The 20294-nt window shown below is 35.0% G+C and overlaps 1 protein-coding gene across 4 annotated transcripts in view; it reads right to left on the minus strand.

Annotated features, from left to right (window-relative positions):
* ncanb (neurocan b) overlaps positions 1-20294 on the minus strand; it is a 181223-nt gene that overhangs the window by 151600 nt on the left and 9329 nt on the right. Inside the window, exon 1 of one of the 4 annotated variants that reach the window (XM_058760546.1) lies at positions 7696-8009. The exons of the other annotated variants lie outside the window; for them this stretch is intronic. The gene's annotated coding sequence lies outside the window, so the exon portion shown is untranslated. Of the gene's footprint in view, positions 1-7695; positions 8010-20294 lie in introns of those variants that run through there. 4 annotated transcript variants of the gene reach the window in all.

A 20294-nucleotide genomic window follows, 5' to 3' on the forward strand; every position in this document is an offset into this window, starting at 1 on the left:
GTATTGTAGTACATTATAAAACAGTACCCAATAATAATGTAATTATAGTTTTAATTAAAATTAAGCTATTAAATGGATGTCACCTTATTGGGACAATAAAGCCCTCCCTACACCTACCCTAACCCTACCCGATACCTTATTTTCAACTTTTTGATTATTTCCTTCATTTTTATTGAAAATAAATGCCTTTCTGATGCAATATGAGATTTGAAAAGGGAGAAAAAAAAGTTCGGCAAAATCACACATTGGTAGGCAGAGTTAGTATATATAGCCTCTGCCAACAAGGCAAGCTATTTGCACTTGGTGTAAATAGACACTCCGATAAATTATACCCTCAGTGTCTTTTAATTTTAGGTGCTTTTGGCCTCTTTTTGTTTAATCTTTCTATTTTTTATATTTGAATATTTATATATTTCAACATATTTCAGTTAGGCAACTTTTCTAATTTTTGTTTACATTTTTTAAGTTTAAGTTGTTTACATTTTTTATGTAATTTTTATTTTATTCTATTATTTCATTTTAATACAAGCTTTTATTTTATACTTTATTTTTAAATTTTATTTTAAATTTTTTAGTAACTGTCTTATGCTTTTGTAGTTTTTATATTTCTATATTTTTAATATAGACATTTTGTTTATTATATATTTCTACTTAAACTTTTTATTTTAGTTCATATGCAAAGCAACATTTCTATTTTTGTTTACATTTTCTCTATTTATTTATTTAATTTATTTCAGCGTTATTTCAATCAAATAAAAAATAAAAGGTTTTAGCTAACAATTACAACACTGTTTCAAGGTAAGTTATTTTTATAAGGTATTATAACAAGGTAAGTTATAATATATTTTGGGTTATAAATGCCTTTTAAAAGATCACTACACTACAAAATGCGAATATGTCACTACATACATACATTTTTCAATTGTTAGCCATACAAAATCATGGTAGTCGATATTTTAAAATCACCTCCCTTTTGTAACACATAACACAATGCATGATCTGTATGAAGGATGTTGAACAAGTCGCTCATTTGAAACAACGTTTACAATTAACCTCTTAAACAGCCCTGATCAATTAAAAAAAAAAGAAGCTAATAAAGTATTCCTGTTGCCATATAGTCAAGCACACTTGGCATTGGCGCAATAAGAAAAGTCAAAGAGTTCGGAGTATCGGCTGTAGATAATTAAAACCTAGACAGAGATAAATTCCAGGGCCTGTTAATTACACAAAGGTGGGCAGAAATGGCACAGAGCCGACCAGCGGTGGATACCGAGACCTGTTCCTTCTGATATTTTGCATTTGTAGGGTACAAGTAAAAGACACCCAGAAGGGCACTGAAGAAAGCCACTCCGAATTAACTAATGAGAATAATAGATGGAGATAAAGGTAACACATTTTGAAGGTGCAGAAAATGAAAAATTGGGAAGAAATGCATCTTAAATGCTGCCTTAGATTATGATTATATGCGTGAGGACATTAAAGTGGGTACTTTGAAGTTGGGAACAAGAAGTGCATATAAAGTGCACTTCAAAGCGTCCAAAAAGGCTCTCTAGTATCAATATCGATGGTCAATGTGCCACATCCCCTTCCTACAGTATTGTGTCTGTAAATACAGTATGAGAGTAACATACAGACAATTAGACTGAAGGCCTGTTTATTTGATCCCATCACTAATAACAGTGTAATATTTCTAGAAGAAATTGCAAATCCAAAGCACCATCTTTCACTTCGTTGACAACATGGCATAGAAAAAAACAGGAATAACATAAGCTTTTAAATTACATCTGACTCATGTCAGTTTCAGACTCTGATGTAAGGCAACACACAAATCTTATAAAAGCTGTAATTTGTGCCTTTGTGTTAAACTGCTCAAGTGTGGCATTGGAAATCATATTACAGCCCACAAAAAGCGAAGAAAACCTGCTGTGAGAACTTTTGACCCGAGATGCACTGGGCAAATTGAGACTTACAGGTTCAGTCAGTGGTGTATATTTCAGTCTGGCGAGGTTGTCAAGGTGGACAGACTGATCCCAGCTGTGATACGATTCCAGGAGGACAAGAGAGGTTTTGACATAAACTTCCCAACTGTCATGTCTCAATCATCTGGTACAGCTCAGCATGGCCTTAGTATACGCATAGACCTTAGTCAGGGAAGTATTGTATTTAAATTTAGACAGAAATGCAAATGAGGCTGTGAGGAATAGAAATACAGTATGTTTATTGGTTTGTAATGTTGTTTAGAAACATACCGATTGCTTAGTTGATGAAAGATCTTTCCCAAAAACTTCCAGTGGATGAAAACTCCATAAAACAGCTGAGTTGAGAAATGTATGTGATCACAGACCTTAATATTTAATTAGTTGCCAGTTGAGATCCTAAAATGATTCAAACTAAAACTGAAATAAAAATAAATCTAAATAAATATATATATTAAAAAAATGACAAAAAAGTAACAAAGTAACTGCTTTTAAGTAAATAAAAATTTTCGCATTGTAATTGCATATAATTGCATATGAGAAAGAGAAGTTCTCCTTTTGTGTTCCTCAAAAGAATAAAAAACGACATGAAGCATCGTTTTTGGGTGACCTGTCCCTTTAAGAGAAGGTGCTCAAGAGACTGTGAAAAACTACAGAACAATGCACCGTATCTGCGCGCACCAAAATCCAATAAATCTACAAACATGTATCCAATTACATTCATTGTCGGCGAAACAAATAAGTGCTCACATGCGTCAACATGTTTCTCATCAAGCAGAGGGAATCAATAACCGAAAAAAAAAATTAACTGTTCCTCACACTACGTAATAGAATGAACTCAACAACACAATCTGAACCTCTATAAAAGTCATTTCCATGTTAATGAATGATATATTGAAATATCTAGTAAGGAAAAAACCTCATTGTCAGGGCAAACTAATCTCCGACAGAACGATATGGCATGTGCAGATTACATTTATGAAGCCTGACAATGGAAACAGAAAGATGGGGTCCAACCAGGAATATGGGGATTTGAAAGAAATTAATTATATTTTGTTTCCCCATGCGTTTCCCGTGGTGAGAAGACCGTAGTTGTAAGATTACTGAGGTGCTTGTAATGCATAGACAAAGAGAATCAGATGAGGATTAATAAACGCAAGTCAAGCAGAGCGATTGGATTTCCTCACTTCAGATCTTCTTGATTTACAGTACAGTGGTGCATATTTGCATGCTTAAAGCAACAGTTCACTCAAAAATGAAAATTACTTTTTCATGAAAGCATAGTTCCAACAGACATTCACAATCAGCATTGCAAATTTGTATGGTTTGAACGACAGTTCTTAACATGTGGTTAGAATAAGCAAGCTAATATGGCTATAAGTTTCAAGCCATACTTCCCATTTAATACAACCCCCAATTGTATAGGCTACTTAATTTAATTTTATATTAGCACATATTTTTATAATCCTACTGTTCAAAATACCTGGGATTTTCCCAAAATAATAAGTGAACTGGTTCACCAAATGCTAATTAAGCATTGTTGTATTGGAAACACAACCCTGTATGACTTTCTTCAGTGGAACCCAAAAAGAAAAATAAATAAATAAAATAATAATAATAATTATATATATATATATATATATATATATATATATATATATATATATATAATTTTTTTTTTTTTTTATGATTTTGCCAATGCAATGAAAATCAAAATGGGTCTAGTGTTGTTTTGGACCCCATTGGCTTCCATTGTATGCACTAAAAACCACTGCAACCCTTTCAAGTATCTTACTTTGTGATCCACAGAAAGAAGAGGGTCATACAATTTTGCAATGGCTTGAGAGTGAGTACAAGATGACAGAATTTTATTTTCGAGTGAACTATCCCTTTAATCCCATATCGCTTCAGCACATGAATACGAAAAATGCAAAACATTCCAAGCACTTGTGAGTCTAAGATGAATGCAGCTGGAGCCACAGGGCCATTTGTCCTGTGAACCACCACTCATCAGTCTTTTCTCAGTTTCGCCGTCGTACCGAATGCAAACGCAAAGAGGAAGAACTCCAACAGGCCATTTTCTTCTTGGAGCAAATATCATTTTCAGCGATGCCGCTGGTCTTGTTCATTTATTAGCAGCCAGCAGCTGTGTGCACAATGGCCAAAGCTTGGGAGCTGTCCAGTGCTGAAAACAGAGGATAAAAATACCAGGGAACAAGAGAGAGAGAAGCTTGTATTGGAGGACCGAGCGCCTGAAGTAGCATTGTGCAAATTGCTGGCATAATTATCAGGCTTCTTTTCCTTCTGGACCTCTCCCACAGGGTAAACGATAAAACATTTTCTAAATGAATCTTTAAACCGCAAGGTAGTGTGTTTTTGTCTTGAGCGGACCTGCGAGCCAAATGGAATCTTTTCAAGACAGAAAAAGAATTAGGGCTGAAAAGAAATGAAAATTAATCTTTTCTTCTCCCTCTGTGAAGTTAAACTCTTGCAGTCCCATTTCGAAAACCAGCAAAACACAGACCAGGTGTCATGATTCATTTATGGTGTTTAAGGCAGCAAATGCCCATTCTGAATAATGTATTCCAAGTCTGGGCACCGATAAATATTCAGACTTTGGCGGATTGGCGGGTGACACATGTAGTAGAGACAGCAGCTGCCAACCGCTTCCTCTGGCTCATGGGATTAGACACAACTACTCTTTCTTGTCAGCTGTCAATCAAGACTGCGCACACAAGGTAAGACACCAACCTGGATGACTGTGGACATAAATTAAGACTTATACTGGCATTTATTCACCACACAATCACAAACAGACCATTAACTTTGCATAATTAAACACAGCCTTTGTCACAAATCAGCACTCGGCTTATGCAGGAACACAAAACTAGCACAAAGTTTCCTTGAATTTGCATCTACCAAAAATGTATAGAATAATTTTAGTAGACCTGGACGACTGTGGACATGAATTAAGACATTTACTGGCATCTATTCATGACTAACACAAACAGACCATCAACTTTGCATAATTAAACACAGCCTTCACCACAAATCAGCATTCGGCTTATGCAGGAACTCAAAACTAGCACAAAGTTTCCCTAAATTGCATCTACCAAAAATTTCCAGACTAATTTTAGTAGACTTGGTCCATTAAACACGGCGTATGTTAATTTACGACAAGGACATTATCTCCTGGAATCCGAAGGCATTTAGCTGTCTGGATGCTATTCAAGTACAATTTCAATTCCACCTGTCAGCACAACCCCCCTCCCTCGTACAATTGTTGGCACTAAACTACGCAGTCGAGCGGAAACGCACATTATTAAAATGTGAGAATCAATCAAGTGCCCTCTACAAGTCACCCAACGCCAAAACGGTTGCGCTCAGAGGAAATTTCCACTTTTTTCTTCAAGAGACAACATGCTCAAAGGTGCTCCTCTGGCATTTATGATTGTAAAGGGAGAAGAAGAGGGTGCTCAGATAAAGAGCAGAATGGATGCCCCAAGGAGATTTACCGAGGTTCTGGAGCCAACTTGAAAGGCTTCTTGGTTTGGCAAGACTGAGCTGCTCCGCTGGGACTCCGGGTTAGAAAGAAAGGTCTTTGAACCTGGAAGCGCCGTATCGGAGCACTCACCCTGATATAGATGCAAGCAGCACAGGGTTGCTTGAGGGTGACAGGGTATGAGTTCAGCGACATAGCCTTAGCAGACACCCATATGTTTATTTGGTCAATTAAAACCAAGGCTGTGCTAAAATGCTGGCCAATACGGTAAACTAATGGTTATGTTATGGTGATAACCAATAAAACAGACAATAATATTTTGTCCAAAATAAAAAAAAATTATAAATATAAATAAATAAATAACAATGAATAAAAAAAATAAATTTAATTAAATAACTGTAAAAACTAAAATCAATCGTTTTAAAAACTGCAAGTGAATTTAGGCATCCATAATAATGGATATTATGAAAAAGGTTATTCATTTTGAGATTTGTTAAAAACTGCATTTAACAATGTTCAAATATGAAAGACATGGCTGCTAATAAAAATCAATTTAAAAAAATTAAAAAAGGAAATAAATGTAAATAAATTTTAAGTAACACTAATAAATTAAATCTATTATTTTAAAAGTTAAATTTAAGTGAATTTAGGCATCCAGTATAATGTACAATACAATTTAAAATAATAATTTTTTTTTTTTTTCAAAAGTTAACATTAGTGGAGTACATTTCACAATACAATACCATTTTAAAACAGTTGTTTTATTGTTGTTTATTTGTGAAATTTACTAGCAATTTCTGAGCTAATATTTTTTCTTTTTTTGTCAGTGTATGAAAAATGGCTATTCGGATTTGCTTTTAAAAAGCTAAAATACCAATTTATACAACTAAAGCCAAACAAAAGCAGTTGCTGGAGGTTGCCGAAATGCTGTGCCGTTACTTCCTAATATGCCGCAATATCTGGCAGTATGCACTCTCATAGTCACTGCATGGCTCATTTGCATAAAGTTGAACTCCAACTTTGTTACATCGCTTATGTCGCCGGAAATCGGCAACTCTCAACAAAAATGATGGTGCAAAACTGTTCCCAGAATGAGCATGCCATATATACACCAAAAAAGGTATAATTTGAGAAGAGAAGAGAAGAAGAGAAGAGAAGAGAAGAGAAGAAGAGAAGAGAAGAGAAGAGAAGAGAAGAGAAGAGAAGAGAAGAGAAGAGAAGAGAAGAGAAGAGAGCAACACTAAGAACCTTGCCACACAGTAACCAATTTGCTGCAAACAGCTGCCTGAAATTTCCCCTGGGCACCTGCAGCCACAACTCACACCACTTTCTATTCCTGATGCTCTTTGACAAATAACACACATCTTCACATTCACAAGTCACTCTCTTGCACTTTTCTCTTGTCAGCATTAAGACTTGTTGCAGACTGATGCAAGAAGCACCTGGAGTGCTCCGTCAGGTAGAGACTCAGGGGTTCAGACTGAACAGAGACAACAGAGTCAGTCACGACAGAATGCCAAGAGAAATTCGGCTCAGTCTTCCTCTCCCACCAGCTAGACGCTGTCGTCGAGGCGGGCACAAGACTGGCAGCGCTCAGCACTTGTCAGCTTTAAACAGCATCCAGCTGACACTCTGCGAAGGAGAAAAACAATGCGGGGTCCCTTTCGATCCCAAAAATCTCGCTCGCTGTTTGTGATGGGATTTCTTTCAACCACTTCACATCAAGGCATTACTGCAAATGACAGCTTGCAGGTGGGGGGTTATATCAAGGCAAAGAAAATGACTCACTTGAGTGGATCTGGGGAAAACAGGACAAGAACATTCAAGCACTTATAACAATGTAGACATCTAAAAGGACTGCATTTGAACCCACTAGTACTTTGCAAATCACTTAATGTTCGAGAGGATAAGTGATTTAACTGGTCTGAGAACAGCACAAATATCTGATTTTAGAAATTATGTAGTACTCTACTCTTCATATATTTAACATTTCACCATAATCAAAATATGGTTTATAAATAGTCTTCTGCTCCTAACAGCCGTTCAATATCTTTGTGCTCCTGGTTTTGTCCCCTTGACTGTCCTCACTGAGGTACTGCGCTTGGCAAGGGGGCTGTATATAGCCTGTCCTGAACACAAAACATCCTACACCACGTTATACATTAATAATGAAGCGAGACGCAATCAGTAAAGCACGATAACATCGCTTGTTCTCACCTTCTCCGAAGTAAAGCGCGTCGTCGCCTCAGAAAGTCCACAGGAATGCCGCGTCGCCTCAGATACAGCAGAGTAGATGATAACAGCCGCTGAGGTAAACCATTCAAATCTGTTCAGCCTCAGAAATGTGTTGAAATGAACTCCTTACTTCGTTAAAATCGTTCAAAAAGCACGGTATTCTCCTCAGCCCGAGTCCAGAGAGGAGCTCAAAACGGCGCGCACTTCGCCGGGCGCGAGGAGAGACACTGAACAAAAGCGCGAGCGGAGACTCACAGCGGTTCCCCCCTCACCTCACCTCACCGAATGAACGGAGCAGATGCTTAGGCAAGAGAGTGCGTTAGACGGTATAGCCAATTCTCTGTGGAGTTCGGTGGGGGGATGGACAATATTTTGCACATTATTTCAGCGATTCCGTCCTTTGTTTGGTCATTTGCTTGGGCAGATTTATTGCGCTGCATAGGGTGCGAATTGTAGAGAATTTGGGGGTTCATCTGACTCCTAGTTATTTGAATCCACCAAAACGAAGTTACAACAACAGTTCCTTACGAAAATTAACCATGGTTTTACTACAAATTAAACAAAAAAAAAAAAACAAAAACAAAACCATGGTTACTATAGTTAAACCATGGTAACCACAAATTAACCATAGCTTAATCGTGGTATTTGTAGTAAAACTGTGGTTATACAAATGGTAATCAATACTACACCAAAAAACAAAAACAAATACACTTTTAATACAATAAAACCATGGTTAATTTTCGTAAGGGTAGTAATATAGTTAATAGTTAGACTAAAAGCATAAAAAACATTAAACCTTAAATTAACCATGGTTTTGCTACACTATCTGTAGTTTAACCATGGTATTTGCTGTAAAACTGTAGCTGTACAAATGGTAATCAATTCTCCCATTAAAAAAAAAAGAAAGAAAAAGAAAAGTATGTGGGTTGTAGAAGTATGTAGCCTATTGTATTTACAGACTGTGTGCATATATATGTGCATATTTAAACAGTGTTTCAAGCCACCAAGTACCACAAATGTATATATATAAATAAATAATGTGTGTGTGTGTGTGTGCGCATGTATGTATATATATAAATAATGTGTATATACATATATGTATGTATATATATACATACATATATATATATATATATATATATATATATATATATATATATATATATATATATATATATATATATATATATACATATATATATATATATATATATATATATATATATATATATATATATACACACATACATACATATTATATATATATATATATATATATATATATATATATATATATATATATATATGTGTGTGTGTATGTATGTATATGTGACCCTGGCCTGGACCACAAAAAAATCTTAAGTCGCTGGGGTATATTTGTAGCAATAGCCAAAAATAGACTGTATGGGTCAAAATTATTGATTTTTATTTTATATTTTTATTTTATACATATACTGTATATCCTCGTTGAAGAAAAAAAAGTGGATAGCAAACAGAAGTCGCGTTGCCTGGTGGTGACCATAGCAACGTTCCTAGCGTTTCCGTACGGATCAGTATGAGAAAATATGTTGGCAAAACACACCTTTTATTCTTAATTTTTAAACTTTAGTGTTTATCAACATCGTTTTTAACGACCAAGTGCCACAAAAGTTAGATTACGACAAAATCAGAATGTGCCAAATAGACGTTAGTGAACAAACAATTTGAGGTAACCAAAGCAACTATTCACAATTTATATAAGGACATTATCAGTATGCAATGCATTGACAAAAAGTACTCTATTTTTATTTATCTTCTAAACTTTAGTGTTTATTACAAATACGATGATACTCTTATAGGTCTTATTGTTTTATCGTAATGGAATCAAACATTTAATAACTGTCTTTGGAATCACAAAGAACCTTTAAAATCCATGGAACCTTTCCATTGCACAAAAGGTTCTTTATAGTGGAAAAAGGTTCTTCAGATTATTAAACCAAGAAAACTGGTTCTTTCAAGAACTGTTTACCAAAAGGTTCTTTAAGGAACCCAAAATGGTTCTTTTAAGGCATTGCTATGAAACCCCCATTTGGGAACCTTTATTTTTAAGACAGTTTCACCAAAAATATCCTAGTCTTGTCAGATTTAACAACCCAAACTGTTTAAATTCACTTAAAACGCCTATTTTAAATTTAGGGTTATATACACAAGTTAATTTCAATCATTTGTATTGGCAACTTTGTTCATTGCGCCTTTTTATGTGTATATTTATTGCATCAGCCAGATTATCTTCCCATTGTCCAATATTAGGCAAATGTCCACACGAATACCCATTGTCTTCATAAGCCAACCCATCTACCAATTCTTCTGTTTGCAGATGAATAAATCATCTCAGCGTCCTGAGGAGCCTTAAAAGAAAAGCTCTGGAGAACCTGACCTGCCCCCTGTTTCATGACAGAATAATGATGTCCCTCGAGATGCTGCAAATCTGTTCCTAGGGGCCAAGCCGCGGTCCACTGACACACATTTCACCCGACCTATAGAAGCCCACTCACTTAACACTACCCCCAGTTCAGTCGTTCATCACATTCATCACTGTCATCCGATTACAGATGTTACTGTGTAAACAAATCACAACAAACCGCAAAGCCTCTTCTCAGTGTTCCTGTTGTAATGCCTCGTCTTATAATGAACATAACAGCTGAGGAAAAAAAAAAAAATCTTTTTTTCTCGCTTTGAAGCCCTCAAATGTTGCAGCTGATCATTAGCGTACATTAGGGACACAATAACCATTATACTTCATTGAAAAGAGATTATTTCTTATACAGGATGTTTGAATAAATGCCAATCATAAGCTAAATATAATCTTGGCAGCAGGGCTCTTTGAAGGGAAATGGTAGGGATTTAAAACACTAGGCTAATTGGCTCTATAATGGCTGTCCGCGGCTTTATAGCAAACTGAAAAAAGCATGAACATGAGAAATAAGATTTCTGACTAACCGCATGAGCAGAAAATACCCTGGTGACATATATATTATAGATAGTCTCCAAAAAAATATATGCCCCATTGTTCCAGACTCCCTCAAAACGGTATTGTCAAGGGACGCTAGCCAAGGCGTAATACATACTGCCACACAAATCCATTATTTAAACAGCTGACAATGTGACGGTCAGTGAACAAAGGACTCCTCGCAGTGGCCCTCAAAAAGAACAACACAATATGGATGGTTTTCAATGGGTCGCCAGCTGACTGTTTTAATATTATTTCTTTTTTACCAACACTTTCCTCTCCATCATTGCTGCAAATCTGATCTCAGAAAGTCGTAACAAGAACATCTCTGAGGAAAATAAGTTTGTTAAAAGGTGGCGAACGATGTCACCCTTCAAAAATAGGCACAGACCTGTCATTGCCTTCATCTGGGGAATTAGATGCATATAATAATATGATGCTTGGAGAAAATGATGTTGAAATACAACGAGTTAAAATGTGCCCTGATTACTTACTTTGATTCATTTCATGGATGCTTTTATCCAGGGCTTGTATATTAAACTTATGAGTATTAATATACAAAATGAGTTAAATTTCCTTTAAATATAGTGAATATTTCAAATTTGCACTATTTGGTCTTACAATATCATCAAAACAAGGGTATGGACCTCTAAATCCTGGTTTTCAATTGGAGGTCCGTGGACCCCTGGGGGTCTATGAAACTGCAGGGGGTCTGTGAACAGATATATAAAACATATGGACATTTCTTGAAAGATGTCCATTACCTATATATATTTTTGGCTGGTTCTCCTGCTTCGTCCGTTGATTCACTTGACTCTATACAGCATAAATCCAGCTTTATAAATGAATCCAAAACACAGAAAAGTCAACAGTAGGTTAGCGTAAAGCAAGTTGTTATAAATTTTTCAATAAAATAAAAGAGAACAAAATGAAAATCATAGAAAAGTATAATTTAAAAAATACAACACAATAAAATAAAGAATTAAAACAAAATATAATATATGAAAAATACAATACAATGAAATTAAATTAAATAAACAAAAATGTATAATAATATTTAAAATATAAAATACAAATCAAAATAAAACAAATCAAAATATGATAATGTGAAATTGAAAATAAAGTATAAAATTTAAATATAAGATAAAAATTCAAATAAAATTGATGTGAAAGGCATTTTATAAAATGCTTTTTATAAGAGAAAGATTATAATATAAAACAAAATAAAATATAAAACAAAATAAAAAATAATAAAATAAAACTAAATAAAACATAAAATAACAAAAATAACAGCTAATATAAAATAAACATTAATAACAAATAACAAAATAAAAAATGAATCATAAAACAAAATATTAAAATAAAATACAAAAAACTTAAAATATTTTTTTTAAAGCATTTTCATTTTAGGGCAGCCCTGAGATTGTTGGTAGTCTGGATTTTGGGTCACTGGATTTAAAAAAAAAAAAAAAAGTTGGCAATCCCCTCATTTACAAAATTGTGCTTGAATACTTGTCTGCTGAATTTGTAGAGACTTTGAACTGTAGACATTCCCGATTGATTGTAAATCCATTAATTTCCCCTTTAATCCATTTATCCACTGTCGACAGTGTCAGGAAAGAACAAATCTACAGTTCCACAGCCTTACGTTTCTCTAAAGCCACTACCATTATAGCTGGCGGGGGGGGTGTTGACTTGACTCTGGCATGGGGCCAGGCCTACCGCACAGCTCTTTGACCCAGAAACCACTGACATAAGCACTTAACGGTGGTCGCCCATCTCGTCTTGGTCACTTGCCATCGGCTCGAGGGGGAGGGTTGGGGGAACAAAGCTTGGTAATGATGCCGCGTTGGCTGCCTGGTTAAAGACCTTTATGGGAGCCACAGAGAAGCCATGGAGCGTGGAGAAAAGAAGAGTGTCAGCACAAGATCCTAATGAGAATGAAATGAAGCTGCTTGGATGGGGGGCCCAGCTGATCCATAATTGATGAGGGTGAAATGCGGAGACTCGTCGGGTGTAAATGATAAACACACTACAGCGGAGAGAAATTACGGCTTGCCTTTGGCTTGCATTTTGGATGATTCGGCGTGTGAGATGTGTCTATTGGATTTTTAATTGCGTACCTATATAGACCACTTGTGATTGCACTCAATTGTGTGCTGCTAAAAGAAATCTACAGCCGAACATATTAAAAATTCTCCGCAACACATTAATGGAGCATTGCAAATTAAAATATGCCCAATGTGAAGGGATATAATCTCAAAAGACATACAACTTATTACCATTCTACCTAATTAGTAATTACACAGGCTCCAAAGCAGGCAAGTATATGTAATAATGTGTCAGTCATGCAAATATAAAGCCTTTATGGCTTTCATGAGGCATTCGAGAAAGGATTTCGTTTATCAACAACAATATAAAAAATGATTTTATGAAGTTGTGAATACGATTATTTGAGTAGGTTTCACAAGAAAGCACTATTTTAGTATTTCTACTTCAAAACTGCATGTTCAATTTAATGTGTTACTAGCAGTTTCTTTGTAATTATTTCAAAATAATATGAAAAGAGTTTCAAAGTAAATCCTACACCATTTTTTTAGTGAAACATGGTGAGGAAATAAAATAATTAAACTATTTTTATTTATTTATTTTATTACTACTATTTATTATTTTACTATTCTAATTTAATTAAATAATTTTTTTTTGTTTTTTTTTAATGTATTTATATACCGTAGAGGAATAGTTTAATAAAATTAAACCCATTGCTTACTTGCAAAAATGTAATATTTGCATGAACTATCTTGAAAGCTAATGCTAATGAACTAGCTTTAAATCTAATTCCGACTTTGTCACAACAAAACAAAACAAAACAAAACTGCGAAATGTAAACTCAGAATTCTGAAGAAAAAAAAAGAAATTGTGGGATATAAACTCAGAATTGTGAAAAATGTCAAAATTCTTACTTCAAATTGTTTTTTGAATTATGAGTTTATATCTTGCAATTAGGATATGTTATGATAATGTTTCACAATTATTTTCTCAGAATTTTTATTCAGTTGTGGAAATAGTCTTACATACTTTAAATAAAGCTCATTTAAAAATGTCAGAAATTATATTGTGCTAAACTTGTCAAGAAAAAACATAAGTTCATCTTAGAGTTGAGTTGAGGAATTAAAAATACAGCTAAAGTAATGAAATGTCATGTTTAAATGTATTCTCCCTCACCGGCCCCTCTGCTTCAGCATATTACATTTATCAACTCCATGGCTGACAGTCTTCATAAAAACAGATGAAGCAAAAACAGCAGCGCATTGGGATCTGTCTGTCATCATCACTGTTGTTTTAGTCAGTCAGTCTATAATCATTGAGTCAGTCTATAATTCAGGTAAACACACATGATCAAAAATAAGTATCGCTGGTTTGAAACCAACCTCCGGAAATATATTTAACTGTCATCACTACACAAATAGCTGAGTGACAGTATCCCCCAGCGCAAACATTAAAAATAAATAAACAACAGAAACGAAACCAGGCATGATGCACTCTAGGTGTTAAACTTGCCAAGACTTCGCCCTTTATCAAAGCTGCACTGCGTTATTGAAGTATGTGTATCATTTTATTTCTGCTGCCTATATATGGAATATGAATAGTGACTGGTATTAGATTTTATGACTTCAAACTTGGCGTGTCAAAATTTGTTATGAGACACAACAACAACCTGGAATGACACATATTGGTATGCAAATTAAATGTGAGAAGATTTCCATGGAATAAATACTGTGGTAATGGCTTAAAAAATCTGTTTGTACCGTACTGATGTTGGATGTTATGGTCAATAACCGATAAATGGTTGATATTAAAATTCTGTACTATTTTCCTAAATCAATTCATTTTAAAACTTTAAAATAAACAATTTCAAATGCAATAAGTGAATCTATGCATTGAAATACAGTCAATTTATTACTCAATTTTTTAAATTGAGTAATAAGATTAAATTTAAGCACAACTGCATGTTTTGACTGCGATAATAATTTTCTGATTTAAAAAAAAGTTTGATTAAAAATTGGATAATTTAATTATTATTTTATTATGATTATTATTATTAAATAAATTAAATAAATTGAATCAAATAATAAATAATTGTAATACTTTGTAATTACTACTATTTTACTGTAAAAAACAAGATATTTATTATATATGTATTTAAGATAGATAGATAGATAGATAGATAGATAGATAGATAGATAGATAGATAGATAGATAGATAGATAGATAGATAGATAAAAGCTTCCCTTTGGATGAGCTTAATAGTGTCGTGATTCTTCATGAAACATGCTGTGAATATATTTATTTAATCAGGCTAAATCACAGCCTTTGCAATATGATTTTTATTATATAAAATTATATGATTTTTTATTTTTTGCTTGATCATTGAAATTCAACATGTACAATTAAATATCCAACAGTAGCCAATAAAAAAAGAAAAGAAATAAAAACCTATTCAAAATAGAAATAAAACTACAATTGTATCTCAGTGACACTAAAATACTGCTTGACAGCTGCATATTTTCCCATGTATGGAAACAGTGTGAGTACATAAACAGAATAAACAAATAATTAATCATGGAGGTTAACAACAACTTGAGGGGGAGAAAATGACATAACTTTAAGAAAATAATGAAAGAGTGGTCAGGGCAATTATACAATTATTATAAACAATTATCTTTAACACTGACACAATGCATCGCACTGGATATATTATACAAAACACATCCAGGCCTTACAGCAGATGGAAAAGTCAACCCGTGTGGGTGGATGTCGGCCTAAGAAATCATAATTGGCAGATTTAACCCATCAGGCAATGTAAACTCGCTTCCTTTCCTTCAGGCCGAGACAATGTCGGGATCAAAGAGTGTCCTTGGGCTGAGTTGTTTTACACACAGAGGGTAAAAGCTTAATTCCACCACCCATAAACTCATATACACACTTTCTGCGCTCTCACTGCGAGCAAAAACACAATTACAAATCATAGAAAGACAAAATGTGCGCCTACAGCTATTTACAAACACAAATACCCATCATAAAAATGGGTTCATTACATTCTTCAGCTTGAGGGGTGAAAGCAGGGATGTAGTATGTCCTGTAAGATGCACTAACATGCTCTGTGTCACACAGATGTGTTTCCATACGGAGCCCTGTAATCTGAAAAAGAACATTAAATATGTCTCTTGTTATGCCTCCTTGATGGAGCTGCAACCAGATGTCTTATTGCATTCTGCCCAAGGGAAAAATTGCTTATCTATAAAAAGACAGAACGAGATTTCATCTCAAATTATCCCTCGTTGTGTCATACTTGTTAAAGGAATCTTGCAGGTTGAAGTCAATCTCTAATGGCACAGATGCTGTTAATTGCCACAGAAAAAAATAAGATTCATCTGTCGGTTTTAGTGTACCAGGATAAATAGTAAACTCACATTATACATGTTAAATAAGGACACACAATATATCGGTACCATATGAGCCGATATTTTAGATTATTTTTCATTTATTGTGTTTTTTTTTTTTACCAATTTTCAGATAACCTTTGCCATCATCTAAAGTTAAAATTAAATCTTTAAAAAACACTAATAATAACAATGTTAAATGTAATCGTTAGCCAGTGTGAGCCAATATTTTAGATTATTTATCATTTATTGTGCATTATTTGTACCAATTTTTACATTTAGATAACTTTTGCCAACTTTTGCATCTCAAAATGTATATTAATTTTCATACTGTATATTATAAACACTGTGATATCTAAAACCAATTTTAGCTTTAAAAATGACTTTAGGTTTTAGCACTTTATTTTAAAGTTATTTAGATTAAATAATGTAGATTTCATGTCTGCTTATTTTTAGTTATTTAGTTGTAGTTTAGTTTTTTAGTAATTTAATTTAATTTAATTTGGCTTGTTTATATCTCCCAGTGTTTTAATATTGGTGCATCCCAAGTGTTGATATGAGAAAAGCATGATAAAAATGGCTTACTAACCAGTCTATGCAAAGTCAAACGCAATTTTGTTAACTCCTGTGACAAACATAAAAAGCCAAAAAAAAATAATAATAATTGTACAAGGACACTAGAAAAGAACTGTTGACATGAGAGAGAAAAAAATAAGCAGATGTTAAATCACCTAGAAAGGTATCCAATTATTTGCTTGTTGAAACAAACTAAGAGATTATTTGAAAATGTCTGTGGCGATCAAAGGCAAGCCACAGATGCTGTAGATAAAGCTTGACTTGTTTTAACCCCGATATACACTTTTAATCCAAATAAACCAAACAGATGCCTCACCGTCTGAAAGGACTTTGGCAAATAAAAAGGGATTGAGGTAAGCAGCGATAGGACATCTGGAAAGAAATTTCCCGAGGTTCAGATTCTCTGACAAAACACATTGTTGACAAGAGCGACACCTGAGCGAGCGAGGATTTCACTGTTTACACTTTATCATGCAATGAAAGCAATCCGACAACTGTCAGGTTGACATTTCACAAGAACAGGGCAGAAAAAGCTCCTAAAAAAAGCCCAAAGCACATTTCCGCCGATTCACCCTATTATGTGTGAGGGAAAGCTCAGTGTTAATGGAAAACACTCTGTGATTCTGCAAAACTGTGTACTTTTCAGACGTGGAATGGACTCGGTAAGCAGCTTCTGTGAGAGCGGTAGTGCCCATTAAGCCAGCGAGGCTAGAAACTGTGAAAGCCGGGGGGATGGCCACAGCAATTCAGGCTGCTTGTCTCAGAGGAAACACTTCTGTCAGTTATGCTTGGCCAGAGCACAACAGCCTGAAAAAAAAGCCCAAGTGCTTCATTCTCCAAGAGCTTCTCTCCAAACCCTGGATTTAACCATTAAGTCTTGTGTAACATCACTAAAACAAGTTAAAAATAACAATTTTCCTTACCCACCTATAAGATTTCTCTCAGAACATTACAGCAAGCATCTAACAATGTCCTGGCAACCATCTGCAAGTTCACCCTAGCATTGTATCGGTGAGCAGGAAAATGTAAAGAAAAATGTCCTTCAGTCAAAGTCACAGTCTTTGTATGATGCAACACACAGAATTGTTCAAGTATTTTGCTCTCTCTTCTCTTAAAGGGCATTGTTCACCTAAAATTGAAAGTTTTGTCATCATTTGCTTTGTTTATAGCAGAATGTCCTCTTCTCCATTCAATGAAAATGAATGGTGGCCATCAATGAAGATTCAATACGACTTAAGATTTAGCCTACAAAACTATCATGCGGCTTTGAAATATAGTCGTAATGAAGTGCTTCATTCTTCAGGAGCTTCTCTCTTAGCACTATATTTAACCAGCAAGTCTTATACTCCTTTTGTGTAACATCACTAAAATTAGATCAAAATTATGATTCTTACCAAACTACAGAAGATTTCACCCAGAACATCACGGCAACCAACTAGCAATGCATTTATAACAACATAACGTCCCATCTGCAACACCCTAGCATAGCGCTTGCAATTTCTTCAGAAAATGTGCAAATCTAATTTTCATTTGCTTTCTTTGACACAAGCTTTGGGTGATTTATTGGTATGTTTAGGTTTGTTGTGCAGCCCACCAAATATTCCAGGTATTTTGCTCTTATTTTCATTTCACTAGAAAAGTGTTCTTGTTGAAGCATTTCTGAAGTGCATAAAGTGCTGTTGAAGTTGTTTCCACTTGATATTCTTTAGTCTTAAAGGGATCACTCACCTCAAATTGAATGTTTTGTCATACTTTTTCACCCTCATGGCTTTTACAAATTGTATGACTTTGTGGAACTGATGTTTATAGCAGAATGTCCAAGCTGCTCTTCTTCATTCGATGAATGTAAATGGTGATGGTTGACCAAGGCCTGGTCCACACCTACACGGGTATTTTTACTCCAAACGTGTCCATGTGAAAACGCAAAAACATGCTATGAAGCACTGTCAAGAGCATGTTGGCCAATTAGAAGCCTAAAAAATGTGCACACTCTGACGTCACGAGCCAAAATCTCCGGTTTCACCAGCTACACAACAACACTCCACCCTGGCAGGAGTTTTAAAAAACGTTTCAAATGCGTTTACATGTGGAAAAAAAATGGCCAAAACGCATAAAAATAGCTGTGGTTTGTGTGGACAGGGCCCAAGATTCAGTAAATAATAACTTAAATTTAACGCAGAACTATCATACAGGCTTGAAACATAGTCATGGACTTTTCTGGAACTTGAAAACCCCTGGTTGCATTGAAAAAAAGCAGTTCAGACATTCTTCAGAACTTCTCCGTTGGTGTTCCATGGAAGACCAAACATCATACAGGTTTGGAATGACATAAGGGTGAGTAAAGCAATGACAGAACTCTCACTTTGGGGTGAATTATCCCTAAAAGGACAAGGTAAAAAGCAAGAACAGACACACAACAGCTTAGTCAATATATGCTATGCATATCCTCTGGAATTTGAAGGTACCAGGATGTTGTTGCCCTCAGAGACAGAGCACCGTGAATTTGAGAGGTACTCCAGGCTTTTGATGCTGTAACAATATGATCCGTCACATCACATATCCAAAACACCCCCCAAAGACAATTCTCTTTTCAAAGCCATGACAGTGCAATTGTTCCTTCTTTTTCCTCGTTTCAATTTGACGGCTTTGTTAACCTGACCGCTCATCTGAATCACCCTTTCATCTACAAAGCAGTAAGCTAATTGGCACTGTCCCTGCACAATCCATTAGGACATTCCTAAATTCACATACAGAGTAAAAAAATGAAATGATTGACTAAGCCACAACACATACTTTTTCAAAACGAACATGATAAAAGACAAAAATACAGGTTGAGAGCCAAGGGAAAAATGGACTAATTTTTGCATTTTAATAGTGTAGTCTATAGGATTTATCCGTCTGTTGTATTGTCTGCCAAAGCTGTGTGATGTTCATTTTCCCCTCTACTACTATAACTCTTATTTAATGCATATCTTCCAAAGTCAGTAAGTTTTGAAGAATGTGCTTCATTGTTATCTTATTCAGCTGAATAGTATTTTCACAACTAATTGTAGGAATATTTTAATGATCAACCTCCTTTTGACAACACAATGGAGCACACTGCTTGGCTTGTACTATCCTTGGACGATGTACTATAACCCAGAAGAGGCTTTCTTTCGCAGATTTGCTAGTCATGTGTATAGTCTGTTTACCCCAATCTAAAGGAAAGTTCCCATGGCCCGAGGGGAGATTTATTTAGTCTTTAATGGCGTGAGAGAGACACGCTATGCATCTCGGCGGTTTGTGTGGGGCCTAAATTGCGTCTCCAAAGGACAACTCATCATATCAAAGGCAACAGAATGAGCCTCGAGTTTTAATGAGTGTGCTGGTTTGAATCGGTTCTTAAACCCAACCCCAAGCTCATTTATCCTTTTCACTGAACAATGTTTTCAACTCTGATCCTCTATCATAGTAATGAGTCTATGGATTCTTGAATACTTGTGAGCATTTGCCTTGAGAATGAGAAGTTATCAAAAGTGGAAGGATGGAAAAAATAGGCACAATCCAACAAAGCGCTGCAGAGAGTTTGAAGG

Source organism: Onychostoma macrolepis, chromosome 22 (assembly GCF_012432095.1).
Source record: "Onychostoma macrolepis isolate SWU-2019 chromosome 22, ASM1243209v1, whole genome shotgun sequence".
Lineage (NCBI taxonomy): Eukaryota > Metazoa > Chordata > Actinopteri > Cypriniformes > Cyprinidae > Onychostoma > Onychostoma macrolepis.